Raw genomic sequence first — 12,481 nt, 5'->3', positions numbered from 1 at the left:
ACCGATGTGGTAGAGGACAAGGCCAGGGTTCCAACTACAATCAGAACTCCAACCTGGCTCTCTGCCAAATCTGTAGGCGTGGCCCTCATTCAGCCCGGAATTGTTACAACCGCTTCAATCCAAATTTCCAAGCACCATCGCAGCAGTCTCAACCGGCTTCACCTATATATGGCTCTCCTTGCCACACCCACTGCATCATTTGACTCAGCCTGGTACCCTGACTCAGGTGCCACCCATCACTTAACTGCTGATATGGAGAAGATGACTTTGAACAGTCCTTACACTGGTTCGGATCAAGTCCGTGTGGGTAATGGAGCTGGTTTGGCCATCCATCATACTGGAACTTCCATAATTTCTACTCCTTCTCATTCCTTTAAACTTAAAGATGTGCTCCATGTGCCTCAAATAACCAAAAATCTTCTCTCTGTTAGGAAGTTTACAGTTGACAATAATGTGATTCTGGAGTTTCACTCTTCTTGTTGTTTTGTGAAGGACCCTCGCACGGGGAAAATTCTGCTTCGTGGTTCGATTAAAGATGGGTTGTACCGCCTTCCTACCTCTCCTAGGTCATCATCTCCTCCAATCAATAATCAGCCTAGTGTGCATATTGGTGAAAAAGTCTCCAAGTCAACATGGCATGATCGACTTGGTCATCCATCTATCAAGTGTTTGGACACTGTCATTCAACATTCCAACTTGCCTACTAATGCTGCCATTTCTCATTCCATTTGTGTTTCGTGTCAAATGGGAAAGTCCCATAAGTTGCCTTTTCGTTTAAGCAATTCTGTTGCATCTTCCATTTTTGAATTAGTGCATTCGGATATTTGGGGACCAACCCCTTTATCTTCTATTCAAGGTTAGCGCTATTACATCTCGTTTATAGATGATTTTAGTAGATACACTTGGATTTTTCCACTTGTTAAACGTTCTGATGCGTTATCTATTTTTCTCATATTTAATAAATATGTTGAAAAATTTTTCAAATGCACCATTAAAATGTTTCAGTCTGATGGGGCCAAGGAATACCAATACTTTGACCACTTTTTAAACAACATGGCATCACTCACAGGTATTCCTGCCCTCATACATCTGAACAGAATGGAAGGGTCGAACGAAAGCACCGCCATATAGTAGAAACTGGATTGACTTTGATGGCACATGCTTCGGTTCCAATGAAGTACTGGGTGTCAGCTTTTGAAACTGCAACTTACCTGATAAATCGTTTGCCTACACAGATATTGCAAAACAAATCTCCTTGTCAGGTGCTTTTCAAAGCTGCGCCAGATTACTCATACTTGCGGATTTATGGGTGTGCTTGCTTTCCATGGCTGAGACCATACAATCAACATAAGCTGCAGTACCAGTCAACTAAATGTGTATTCTTGGGCTACAGTAATGCACACAAAGGTTTCAAATGCTTGGATCCAGCAATTGGGAGAGTATACCTCTCACGTCATGTTACATTTGATGAGTCAACATTCCCTGATGTAACAATGTCACAAAGCAACAGTGCATCCCCTTCCCCTCCCAACCCCACATTCATCAATACCAATGTAATCTATCCATGTAATAATCCTCAATTAGTGCAATTCCCCAACCCCACGGGTAACATCGACTTTCATACCCCACCCCTGGATCGTCATGACCCCCCCACCCCAACCCCGGCTCATCATGACCCTCCCTCCCCTCCATCAGGTCACCTTGACCCTCCCTCCCCTCCATCGGGTCACCATGACCTTCCCTCCCCCACCCTAAACCAACAAACCTCTCCAAATGTCACATTCGCCCCTCTTGAGCCTAACCCGCCACCACCACCACCCCAACCAGTTAGCAAACCTTCACATCCTATGGTAACTCGTCTTCGTGATGGTGTCACAAGGCCAATTACGAAACTTAATCTCCTTGCCACACGACATCCCATAGCCCAAGCATTGGTTTCAAGTATGGCCTGTACAGACGAGGAGCTTAAATCTTACACTGTTGCAAATAAAGATCCCAAATGGAGAGCAGCCATGAGTGAAGAGTTTGATACCCTCTTGCGAAATGGTACTTGGGAATTGGTTCCTCCAAATCCATCCTTTAATGTTGTTGGAAACAAATGGGTGTATCGCATCAAGAGACACGCCGATGGAACTATCTCTAGGTACAAAGCTTGGCTTGTAGCCAAGGGGTTTACTCAACAGGAAGGCATCGATTATTTTGAAACTTTTAGTCCTGTTGTAAAACCTACTACCATTAGAATAGTTCTCTCTCTTGTTGTTTCTAAGGGTTGGAGCCTACGTCAACTCGACGTCCAAAATGCATTTCTAAATGGTGCCTTAGAAGAACGAGTGTATATGACTCAACCTCAAGGATTTTCTGATCCAGCCCATCCACATCATGTGTGTCAACTCAAACGTGCCCTATATGGTCTCAAGCAAGCCCCAAGGGCTTGGGCACATAGGCTTGGTTCGTTTTTAGTTACACTTGGGTTCCAGTCATCTCAATCAGATACATCTTTGTATGTTAGGTGTGACAATGGGCAGCAGGTCTACATTCTGATATATGTGGATGATATTATCATCACAGGGACAACACCCATGGCCATAAAAGATATTATCTGGCGCCAAGGCAATGAATTTGCTATAAAGGATTTAGGGGATCTACATTATTTTTTGGCAATTGAAGCAACTCTCTCAACCCAAGGGTTACACTTGTCTCAAACAAAGTATGCTCTTGATCTTCTTAAGAAGACAAACATGGAGGCTGCAAAGCCAATGCCCACTCCTAGTTCTACAACAGGCCTCACAAAGAATAGTGGCGAATTATTCCCTGATCCTACACTCTACCGCAGTACAGTAGGCGCACTGCAATATCTGACATTAACCAGACCGGACATTGCTTATTCAGTCTGTCAGTTCATGCACTCTCCAACAACTGAACATTGGTCTGCTGTCAAACGTCTATTGCGCTATGTAAAAGACACCCTAGATCTTGGGCTCCTTCTCAATGTGTCCACCACATCTCAGCTAAGTGCTTACACAGACGTTGATTGGGCTGGCTACCCTAATGACCGTCAATCCACAAGTGGTTAATGTGTATATCTTGGGGACAATCTAATATCCTAGAGCTCAAAGAAACAGCACACCGTTGCCCGGTCATCCACAGAGTCTGAATACAAAGGGCTAGCAAATGCTGCAGCAGAACTCATATGGTTGCAACAATTACTTGCAGAGCTAGGTGTCTCACCAGCTGTCCCACTCCTTTACTGTGACAACATTGGTGCAACCTATCTAGTTGCAAATCCGTTATTTCATGCACAGACAAAGCACATTGAAATAGATTACCATTTTGTTTGAGAGCAAATAGCAGCCAAGCGTCTCCAAATTCGGTTTGTTCCAAGTCAAGACTAGATTGCAGATATCATGACAAAGGGCCTACCAAGGCCAAGGTATCGCCTACTTCGGACCAAGTTCATCGTCGTGCAACGGCCGCTTCGCTTGAGGGGGCATATTAAGGATAAAGATCCAGATTTGAATTCAAATTCAAATCTTAAACCTGGTAACGGGAGAATATGAGAGGTGGTTACAACCGTGGCACTCTTATCTCTCTCTCTTATTATCTCTCTCTCTTATCTTCTTCTCGTATTTGTTCTCTTCAAAAACTGTATAGCAGTAGTCTATAGGAACTCAAACTCTATCTTTTGTATTTTGAAATTCAAATACTTTTGTAATCCTCACATATGATATAAATACACAATCCATGGTCACAAGGAAACACGGAGAATTCAATCTCATATTTCAATCTCATATTTTGTTTCTATCTTCATTGTAGCCCAGATTATTTATTGGAATGAAATTAATAACGAAAAATGAAAAATCTTATAGTGAAGCAATGAATGCCTTCAGGAGGTCCATGATGAACTCCATTGACATCTTTTTTCTTTTGTAACGATATTTATCTGAAATTTCCGAAATAAACAGGACTCATTCCAATTTATGTTTAAGCAGTTGCAGAGAAACTCCAGGCTTCAAAAAAGTTAAAACCATGATCTTTCTTATTTCTTCTCGAGGGATGGAACCGAACTGAACTGAAATCGACCCGATTGACACCCTTGACCTTACTCCTAAGATTATTAATGTCTCACCCCCTATAGAATGAAGTCGATAATATGCCCACCCCTTACGCGATACCCTCTCAACACCATCTGCACCCATCATCCCTTGACGGTGGGTGTGGAAAAACTCTTTCATCCCTTGACCATAAGTGTGGAAAAACTCGGTCCTTGTCCCTATGTAGGGAAAACCACAACATACATTTTTTTTCAATGCAGTAACCACTTTATGAGCTGAAAAACACGAATTTTTATCCGCTGCTGTGCACTGCTGCGCTGCCGTGCCATCGTGCGGTGCAGCAGCAGCCATGTGTGCACAGCGGGCCCCACTATGCACACATGGCCACTGCTACACCGCACGATGGCACAACAGCGGCTAAAGGTCCGAAAAGCACAATACACTATAAACCGGTCGTAACTGGAGCCGAGCCCCTTGCCGGGCCTCTTTTTGATTTAATGTGCGATCCAATTTTATGAACCCTTCCTGTGTGGTGAAAGAAAACTTTCTCCTATGACTATTGTCAATGTATCACAATAGTAGGTTTCAAAATTCTATTGTTTATCTAAAGCAGGGAAACTCTTCCATTGATCGTTCTCTATGGAATTTGACGTCTGTGTGAAACCAGCCACACCGATGCAAACAGAGATGAAACCAGACAAGAAGTAATGGTTAGGATTTTTCTTTTTATATTTTTTTTCCCCTCATTTGTTTTCTAGGAACAATGACCCAACGAAATACAACTAGGAGTTTTAATTATTGCGGTTTTTGGTCTATGATCAGTGTTCGTGGGATCCAAATTTGTCAAATAATTTTGTTCACATCATGATCTAATTATAGGTTAATTTTCAGATCAATCTAAATTATTCAAACATTCTTAGGTTCTAATAAAAATTCACATGTTTATAATGTTTTTTAAAAGACACTTTTGTTTAATCCAAATACTAAGGCTGTGTTTGGTATGCATTCTTGGAACGCATTCTAGGTCGATTTCGTATCATCCGAGAATGCAAAATTAACCTAGAATGCATACCAAACTCAGTTTTTTTAATACCAAAATAGCAAAGAAATTATTATTACATTAAAAAATTAAAGTACAATATCTACTGAAAAAATTAGTCTACATGATTGTCCATATAGTTGAGAGATTTTTTTTTTAGGGTAAATTACACGTCATCCCCTGGTTTTCAAGCGAAACTCAGTTCACTCCCTCTACAATAACGGTGTTAGTCTGCTGTTAGTTATTGGTATGAAAGAACTATTTTACCCTCGTACTAAAACATTAGAATTAAATTTATAATACTACCCTTCCTTCATCTTCAATATTGGTCAAGAGTAGTTTAGGGATTTAAATTTATTTAACTGGCTGACATCATCACTTAACAGCATAAAACTAAAGGTAGGGACTAATTTGTCATATTGGGATCTAAACTAGGGGTGTGATTTGAGTTTTTTCAAAAACCAGAGGGTGATCTGAGTTTCGTTTGAAAACTAAGGGATGACGTGTAATTTACTCTTTTTTTTATTACTAAAGGGAGGGGGGGAGGCTTGAACTCGAAACCTCTTGGGCAAAATTATCTCCAGTCCCTGCTCGGCCCAGTTCCCCGTGTCCTAAATAGATAATCTAGTCTATCCAATAGCTGAAATTACCTCATCATTGTACCATGTAGTAGAATTTTGTGAACAACAAAGGGAAGCTTATCTTGATTCTTGACGGGAACTGAAGCGGCAAGTTTCTCCTTTTTCAAAACCTCATTTTAAAATTTTTCTCCCCAAGTCTTATTGCGCCCATCTACTCTTTTAGAGCTAAAACTTGACACCTGAGTAGGAAACCCAAACCTCTACCTGCCACAAAATTTTGGCCCCACTTGTTCTTCGACGGAAAAATATTAAGGCCATATTACTATGTTTGAAAAGTATTTTACCTCCACAAATTTGAAACAAATGGAGCCTACAAAGCATAGAACCCTGGAGAAGATATTTTTTTGATGCAAATAAAAACTATATTGCTATTGTTCAGCCTGTTACAATGAATATAATTTCAACGCAACAATGGTATACCATGGAGCCAAATAAATCAGATAGCTAAATCCCCCTATCTCCCTTTACTCACCAGCCATCATTTTCTTAATTAGTTATAACTAGAGAATGACTCCTGTGCCACCAGCCTGTTGGAGATGACATACTTTCATACAATTGGGGAAGTGCAATGTAGAACCATATAGAAATGCAGCAAACTAACAAGACCACAACAGGACAGCAAGACAGAAGTGCTTATATAGTTATATGTACAATGTATGAAGGTTTAATGTATAACTCATCTGGAAGTAGGGCAGCATCCCCACTAATAAATGCCACATGACAGTTCAGGTGGCGCTGAAATTCTGTGTAGACATTGGTCCTTAAGGTCTTCTCTCACAAGTTAAGTTTCAGACCAATTTGAATTTGCCAAGTGGCTAAACAAGATATTAGAAAAATCAGTAGTCCAATGTAGGGTGCATGGACATATATTGGGTGGGGTGGGGGGAGGGGCATGCCTATATATGAGAGGATATATTAAATTTGACATGTGAATCAACATCATTTCATAGCAAAAAAAAACAGGACAGGTTATGTAATTCAACGTGAGGGCATGCCGGAATAATTTTTCGCACAAAATATATGATTTCTGAACGTAAAGGGTTTAAACTTTAAAACAGATCTCAAAATTCAGACATTAGGATTTGGGATAACAGCAAATAATGAGGATACACAGATGAAGTAAATAAAGCAAGAACAGATAACCAATCTCTACAGTTTCATTTTCCTAGCATTTAGTTTAGGGCCTGAAGTATGGTGATGAATTGAAAATTGTGATAAACCTCCTCAAATGTGCCTCTTTCGCATTAATGTTTCAAGAGTGAACATAATTATCAAATATAGTACATATCACTGGTCCAATTGATGGATTACGAGATACAACTACCTCCCTCTGAGAGGTCCAACACTGCTCCCAATAGGTGTTCTCTCCTCCTTGAAAGGCTGGGTTGATGAATCAGATAAATTGGGCAGCCTTGAAACACTACCCTTTCCTTTCCTGACATTTGGTCCCAGCTCTTCTATCATGTATCTCCACCCATCAATTGGTCTCCTCCGGCTAAATATATGAGACTTGATAAAGCTCGCAATCTGCAAAGCAAAGTGAAGGGCATGAAGTATCTGAATAAATATGAAAAATGCTGGGGCCCCAACAATAGGTTAAAAAGTATGGGTCCGGCCGTTTAAGACCAATGTCAATCATCCCAGAGTCCAAATTCATGCGATGTAACAATCCAAATTTTTCTATCAATAATCTCGTCTGATTGAGCAAGAAAAATAATTGACCCTCTCATATTGTTATGAATAGGCAATGGCCTCTTCATATAAATGGGTCTAGACAGGGTTATCCCTTCTTTTTTGACAAACAATTCCCACCATAGTTGTTACGGAGTCTAGGCGAATTACGTGTTGAAGGGGGCCTGAACACAAGGTGATCAAGGAGACCAAAACGCCCACACAGGCAATCAAGGCACCTGGATGCCAAGGCAGTCACCTAAGCGACGCCTAGGCAATGCCTTGACAACTGTGCTTCCCACATATCAGGCAGCATTCAAAAGTAAAGCTCATGCTAATACTGGGCATCTGTGAGTTCATAATGCACTTCAAAGCTCCAAAATTTGCACTAATAAGACATTGTCGAAAGATTTTTTTTCTTTTTTTTTTTTGGGGGGGGAGGTAACTTGCTTTAATGAGGATGTACCTGAAATTTACAAAATGCAATTCGGCGCTCAAATTCTTGAAGGAGGATGTCTTCCTCCCTCTGTGACATCTCCCAGATATTTCCATCTTGTGATTTTGATGCTGTTTCCCAACCATCTGGCTTGGTTTTAGACTCTGAAGTGCTTGGAATCATGGAGTCATTCAACTCATTGTTACCAGAGTAAAAAATCCTGCAATTAGTGAAGCAGTGAGCAAACTCCACAATGAAAGCCTCTCTAACATGTTACATTCATTAAGCTTTGCATCAAAACCTAGCTACAGAATCTTTAGCTGAGCAGTCTGAGTTTGAAACTTCAATTACTTAGATATCCCAAATGATTTATGATGATTGGTCATTGATGAATATAGCAATTCCCATGGTTTCAATATGTTTAAAAAATTTAGAACGCTAACTTTGCATTGTGTAGCAGTCTTTGTCATTTGCCGGATCCCAAAAGATTTCTTCCAGCATGGTCATTGTAGTGTCATTTTGCTCCACCAAAATATTCTAAGAAGCCCTCCCCACCCCTCACCCCTTTTTCCTGACCAGCTATTTTCAGAATCTCGCGGCAAGATCAATTAACCATTGTAAATTTTTTGAAGGATTAGATGGTAGGTCTGAGACTAAATCCTCAACAGACAACATTGAGGAACATCTGCGCATCTGATTGAGCAATGGCAAGCAGAATGACAGTAACCCAGCACCAGCTTAAATCAAGCATCAGTATTTAGAAGACAAAAATTAACAAAGGGGTGTAGAAACACTGTTCATCCATTGCAATATCTTTGTGCAGACAGGTGGTATACTAATACTGCTACCAACGTCGCATCTCTGTGCAGGAGTTATGTGAAGCTGTATGGCAGAGATAAGCAAAATGCTGACTTCTAATTGTAGAGCAAGCTACAGGAATGGACCAACCATAAAGCCATAAGGCCATCTGAGATCCACTTCTTTATCACGCATGGGCGATGCCACTTAAAGATCAACTTGGAGATCATATGAAGAAATCAACAGCAAATACAACCCAGAGATCAATGACTGAAAAAATTGTATGATACTCCCATAGTGATGTTGATATGATTGACAGGTTTAAAGAGAGAGACCTGAGCCTTCTAACTGTTCGACGGAAGTCATGCACATACTGTTTTCGGGCTCTGAGTCTCCCTCATTTTCAGAATGTCTGAGGGACTGAAGTTTTATTCGCCTGACGTTTGATAGTTTGATTTAAAAGGATAGAAATTTCCAACAAACTCGTAGAATGAAACGAAAAAAATAAATTTTTGACCCGTCCCCCATCCCTAGAAATGAAAAATGAGGGAAACTAATGGTTATACCCTAAAATCCTTCAACTGTATTCAGTCATCAAAAGATTATGTGAGAACTGTATCTTCTCTAGAGAGAGAGAGAGAGAGAGAGAAACATACTCAGAACAGCTGTCGAGCAATCTCTCGATATCGTTCGTGCCACCCGCAAAGGAGGTGGAATCCCAGAGCTTGGCCTCCTCCTCCTTTTCGATCTCTTTCATCCACAGAGCGGCATGAATTCTCTGCTTCTTCAATCGGTAGCCCTTCTTAATGTTCTCCAAACTATAAAGTGAACTTTCCCCATGTTGTTGTTGCTACTGCATCATCGACTTGGGCGATCTTCCCTTTCTCTCGTTCCAATTGTCGTTCATGTCCTCGACGAAAGCCTTGGTCTCTGCATCAACATCGGATGGGAGGACGACATTGGTGGCACAAGAGGGGAAGTTGACATCGGCCTCCCAGGGAGGCCTGTAGTTTCTCTTGTTCTTATTGGACGATGAGAAATTATCTTCAGGGAGCCAAGCAGACTCCCAGGTGTCATTCCATTCATCGTCTCCGTTATTCATTGTTGTACGGTCGGAGGATTCTTTGCTCGATACCCTTCTTCCCAGATGGCTCGTGTTGGGATCGAAAACTGATGTCGCCCATATCTCAGATGAAACCCGGTAGCGAAAGGGGCTTCTTATTGCTGTTGCTACTGAGAGGCGTCTCAGACTCTGCATTCTCTCTCTCAAATCTTAAATGCAGCCACACACTTCGCCTCCTCTTAGTTCGCAGAACAGAAAAAAGTGGAGCAGCTGCTCATTCGGGATATGTGACAACAGAAAAAGTGGAGCAGCAACCATGATTTGTGAATGATTCCATATTCTTCACCTGTTCAAGCGGAGTCTCCGACCCACATGCTCATTAGGTCTTCCAACCGCCATACCAGCAGCCCTGTCTCCCCCGGTGATGATCGGAGGCTAAGATACCGTCCAACGGGTGAAGGGACCTGTGTGCCCTAAATGCAGAGCGAGGGCGAGAGAGAAATAGAGAGACTGAGAGAGCAAAAGCGCGAAAGAATCAAACTTAAATGGTATTCTCTGAATCGGAAAAATTCCTGCATGTTTGGTGTTTGGGGCATGATATGTTATATGCTCCCCACCCTAATCTGCGTATTATAGTGCCCTAATCTTGCGGTGCGGTGCAGTGCAGTGCAGGCTTGAGAGTTCGACACGTGGAAGATGCGACATCCAACGATGTCGAGTTCGAGAAGAAAGAAAAAAAAGCTGTCTTGCATCGAGCTTGCACTGTTGGATGACGCTTCTTTCACGTCTCGAGCTCTCAGGCTCGTACTGCAGTGCACCGCAAATTGTCCGCACTGTAGGATTTTAACCTCGAATTGCTTGTTGACATGAGCAGAAGAAATAGATCGACACATAGGGTGCTAGTTTATGATATACCACTAGCATACCCAGTCTTTTGCCATGAGTTTAGTACCTCCATTTCCTACATTTTTCTTGTTAGTGGTGATTTTAATGAGGTACTCTTTGAATCAGAGAAATTTTATTTTTTTTTGGTAAAATGAATCGGAGAAATTGGGTGGTACCCTTTACCATCTTTCTCCTACAGCCCTCTCTCTCTTATACCTGATATCCCGGTTCTCTCTCGATGGGATTAAATTGCCCGGGTCTTGTTTTACCAAGTCCAATAAGCAAAAGCCTCCAAAACTTATCAAGGAATGCCTTGACAGGGCAAACACGAGGTTTTACCACTCTGTTTCCAAACATAACTTGAGACATCACCATTTGGATTTCATCCTTGATGCTGACGAGTCCAAAATTGATGATCCAAGGGGCATAGCCAAAATTTTCATTTATCACTTCAGTTCGATTTTCACTTCTTCTAATTACCTAGACCCTAGTTTTCTGGAATGCCTTTTTGACCCTATGATAAACCAGGAACAGTCACTCTCCATAACTTCTCCCCCATATCTACAGGAAAATCAAACATGTTGTCTTCTCCCTTGGGCCTTTCAAAGCCCCTGGTATTGATGGCTTCCAAGCGTGTTTCTACCATAAAATTTGAGATATTATTAGTGTTGATGTTCATCACTTTGTGACTTCTCTCTCCCTTCCCCAGGATTGTAATCACACCTTAATTTGCCTAATCCCAAAGAAAGATAATGTTGTTAAGATCTCTGATTTCCGCCCTATTAGTCTCTATAATGTTTCTTATCAAATTATTGCTAAAATTCTAGCCAATCACCTCAAGGGCTTTCTAGCCTCGTTTATTTCTCCTTTCCAGGTTTCATTCATCCTTAGCTAACATATTGCTGACAATATTTTCTTGGCTCAAGAAATTTTCCATTTTTTAAGACTCCAAATGGAAAGAGGGGCTTTGTGGCTATCAAGATTGATATGGCTAAGGCTTATAACAAACTAGAATGGGGCATGATCCGTGCTTTATTTGGCTTTTTAGGGTTTAGTGATACGTGGGGCAATTTGGTTTTCAATCTTATCTCCTCCCCTTCTTTCTCCATCAAGATTGATGGTAACCCTTTTGTCCATTCCTTGGCCTCTAGGGGAATCTAACAAGTTTGGTCGCGAAAGAAAGTGAAATCGGAGCTAAACATGATAAGTTTGGGTGGCTCGGATTTGCATGGAATCGACATTGAAGTGAGGTCGAGTCGACATTGAGGAGAAGCAAGGTCGATATCAAGCTGATGTCGATGAATAGGTGTCGACATTGTTGAAGTGGTGTTCAGTGTTGCTAAGAAAAGGTCTGAGTGTTGATTGGAGATGGACATTCAAAAGGTTTTGCTCAACACTCGCAGGGGAAGGGTTGATGTTAGTGGGAGATATGATTGATGTCGACTCAAGGACTTTGAGTGTCGGCCCTGGGTTTGGGTGTCGACTATGGGATCTTGGCTACAATAACGTAAAACTCATCGCTAGAGCCTCTCCCAGAACAATAGATTGAGATGTTGTTGGTTCAGAGACAACAATAGACATAGCTCCTAGATGGTCTTGAAGAATAAATCCAAGGCCTCCTCTTTTATAATCTGGTGGAAGTGATGCATCACAGTTGAGTTTAATCATACCAAGAGGACGAGGTTCCCATTTCAAAGGTTGGTTGGGCCTTGAAGTTAAGCTTGAAGGGAGAATTTTATTTGGGATCTTAAGGGTCACTTGATAATACTCATGATATGCCAACTCTGTTGCTTTGATAACTTCAATTGGCGACCAAAATTTGCGGTTGAAGATGTGATTGTTGCTAGCAGTCTATAGATATCAGTAGATATATGCACATAACCCAAGAGCTCGTCT

At 41.4% G+C, this 12,481-nt stretch overlaps 1 pseudogene; it reads right to left on the bottom strand.

Annotated features, from left to right (window-relative positions):
• Positions 1-6,975: 6,975 nt before the first annotated feature.
• On the bottom strand, positions 6,976-9,739 carry LOC122671219 (annotated as a pseudogene).
• Between the last annotated feature and the right edge of the window lie 2,742 nt (positions 9,740-12,481).

The sequence above is a fragment of the Telopea speciosissima genome, chromosome 8, assembly GCF_018873765.1.
Source record: "Telopea speciosissima isolate NSW1024214 ecotype Mountain lineage chromosome 8, Tspe_v1, whole genome shotgun sequence".
Lineage (NCBI taxonomy): Eukaryota > Viridiplantae > Streptophyta > Magnoliopsida > Proteales > Proteaceae > Telopea > Telopea speciosissima.
Note: the sequence above shows the minus strand (reverse complement) of the source record. Positions and strands in the feature narration are given on the sequence as shown.